Here is a 3,130-nt window from a genome sequence, read left to right on the forward strand (position 1 = left end):
ACTCAGGTCGAAATGTCGGCATAAAATAAATAAATATGGTTTTGTTTATTTATGTTGTTCTTTGCTGACCGCACCCTCCGACAAACTCCAAGCATAAATCTCAACCTGTCCTTAGAATGGAGCAATGCTCCAGTAAAAGAACAATTAATGTAAATGTATATATATAAAATTTCAATTATATAATTTTCTATAGGGGCTAGGAGAAAAAAAGAAAAAAAAATTTGTCTAATTATAGCGAATTCCATCCTTAATTAATTAATAGGAAGGCTTGTTAATAAACAGGATGTTTCAGGGTTAAATATCGAAATTGAAAATATGAATTAAGGATCTTACAAAGAGATAAAAATTCCCTCTGAAGCTATAAGGTTTTTTTTGTTTTTTTTTCTCTCTTTCACAGTGACACCATGACAAAACAGTTTATTGATTTACATAAATGCACCATGCTTCCGAAAGCATATGATATATTTAAAAACATATTTTTTAAAAACATTTTCATAATATATTTTGTCATCCATAAATTGGAGTAAAACTGGAGAAAATATAATGTAAAGAAATTACATAGAAGGAAAATATTTAAACATTGTAAGAAATTTTTTTTTTTTAATTTTATTTATTGCTATTTACAACTGTATAAAAAATACAACAAGTAAATTTGGTCATAATGACGTAATGATAATGATATGATACAGCATGTAGAGAAACAACCCAGTAGTAGAACTCTAAAAACATTTTACAATATAAGGTCACGAAGCCATCTTCTTTTCAGGCGCCTCGGAGGATTGCCAGGAACGGAAGAGGAAGCAAGGTTAGAAACTAGTGGGTTTGGGTGGTTAGGGAGTTTATGATGGAAGGAATGATAAGAAATATAAAGTAAAGACAAAATCACAAAGTATAAAATAAACTGAATATAAACCAATAATGAATACAAAGTGAAATAAACAAAATAATGATGTAGATATAAACCAACGTCGAAAATGTTATAAATGTATGACCGTTAAGGCAACGTTTAGGCAATATTCACTTTTAAAGATTTTTATGGTTATGAATTGTCTAGGTTTTTTTTAAATATCTTTATTAAAATTTACAACTGTATATTATATAATAAATTCAGTAAATTTGATATTAAAAGTGTTACAGACGTGTAGAGAAACTACCGCACTCTAATGACGTTTTACATTAGCATGTCTCGTGGCCGTCTTCTTTTCAGGCGCCTCGGAGGATTGTCAGGAATGGAAGAGGATGCAAGGTTAGAAAATATGGGGTTTGAGTGGTTAGGGATTTCATAATGAAAGGAGTGATATCTGGTTCGGGCCAGATTGGTTACATAGGGAACATTAAGGTCTTTATGTATGATTTTATTCGTGACAAAGTAAGGAGCATTGAGGATTTTATGAAGGATTTTGGATTGTAAGGATTTGATACGAGAGCAATCCGAAGGTTTAGTGGAGCCCCAAAGCTCAACTCCGTATTAGGCCTTATTACAGTCATGTAGATCAGTCTTTTTGTAATGTGTTGGAAGTTTAGACCGTTTGTTTAGTAAGTGCTGTTATATTCGAAATCGACGTGCAGTTTCCTATCTTTTCAGTCTTGTGTGAGGATTCCAGGTTAATCGTTTGTCCATTCCAGATGTTGATTCCAGATGTAGTCCAAGGTAGCGGATCTGTTCGACAGGTGTAAGAGCAACGTTATTAAATAAAAATGTAGGGCAGTCGGTAGGTTTACGACGAAGAGTAAAGGTGATTTCATAGGATTTGTTGGAATTTATCTTAAACCGCCAATTACGACACCATTCTTCGAGAGTTGTGATATTGGATTGGAGAGTTTAGGATACAATTAATGGGTTATTGCTAACTGCGAGCACACATGTGTCATCGGCATACGTGGTGAGGATAGTGTTAGGATTGGTTGGAATGTCAGCTTTATAGACGGTGTAGAGAATGGGACCGAGGATACTATCTTGAGGAACACCACGGGACTGAGAATCAATTTACTTGGAATAATCTATCAATTAATTGTCTAGGTTACAATTAATCAATTAATATGTGTTAACATGCCCCTAAATCTGACACCACTGGATTTTTTGTTTGGGGTGACTAAAGGTCAAAACATGGAATAACAATACAATAATTTTTATAAATAACTTAATTTATTGTTATATATATTTTCAACTTATAATTATCTTATTTTTATGTTTCTCTGTATTATGGTTGTTATCTTGTGTTTGGTTTTTGTTTGTTTTGTTTTTTTCAGCCCTGATGAAGGCCTGAAATTGAAGTCAAAACGTCGGCATAAATAAATAAGTTTAGTGTATTTGCGTATCATTGCTGACCATATCATCTTCTCCTCATATAAATACATATAATTCGCTTCGAAGTAGCGGTTTCAGAATGAACCAGTTGAAAGAATAAGTGTTTTGTTTTTTAAGGTTAATGTGGAAGATTTTTGGCTAATAGAGATGAGAAATAATTCAAAAATGAGGCAGCAAAATGCGGAAGATTTGCTGAAGCTAAGATGGTACTTACCAAACGATTAGTAAAGATGTATTAAAAAAGTGAATAGAAGAATGTGCTAAGATCAAGGATGTAGGGGGATTTTTTGGGTTCTAACGACTTGGAAAAGAAAAACTTCCAGGATGTATTCCCTTGGGATAATGCCACTTCAATCCGGTACAAGAACAATGGAACCCAAAGATGAATCTTATGGAATAATTAAAATCTTTTCAGATTCATTCAGAACCAGAGCACAATCCGTTAATATTAAAAATAATCAATTTTTCTGATTTAGCGTTTGTTTTTTTTATTACCTTAAATTAAAATTTTCATGTTAATAAATATTTTTTGGGCTTGATTAATGAAGGATATTTTTTTTCTGCGTCTACGAAATAAGTTCTTAACTTCACACACTTCGACGTAAGCCCATGACCTCTTCCCGTACAATATCCTTTAATAATACCCCACTTATTCCTGTCGAACAGATCCGTTACTTAGGACTACATCTCGACAAACGACAGACATGGAATTCTCATACAAGACTAAAAACACAAGAAACTGCTCGTAGATTCCGACTATTGCAACATTTACTAGACAAACGGTCTAAATTGCCAATCCATTACAAAAGACTGATCTACATG

The 3,130-nt window shown here is 32.8% G+C and overlaps 1 protein-coding gene across 1 annotated transcript in view; it reads left to right on the forward strand.

The window, feature by feature from the left end:
- The window catches only part of LOC106690117 (neuroligin-3), a gene marked incomplete at its 5' end in the record, with an annotated part of 84,269 nt that overhangs the window by 50,115 nt on the left and 31,024 nt on the right, over positions 1 to 3,130 (forward strand).

This window comes from Halyomorpha halys, unplaced genomic scaffold (genome assembly GCF_000696795.3).
Source record: "Halyomorpha halys isolate HHAL.00 unplaced genomic scaffold, Hhal_1.1 Scaffold1582.1, whole genome shotgun sequence".
Classification (NCBI taxonomy): Eukaryota; Metazoa; Arthropoda; class Insecta; order Hemiptera; family Pentatomidae; genus Halyomorpha; species Halyomorpha halys.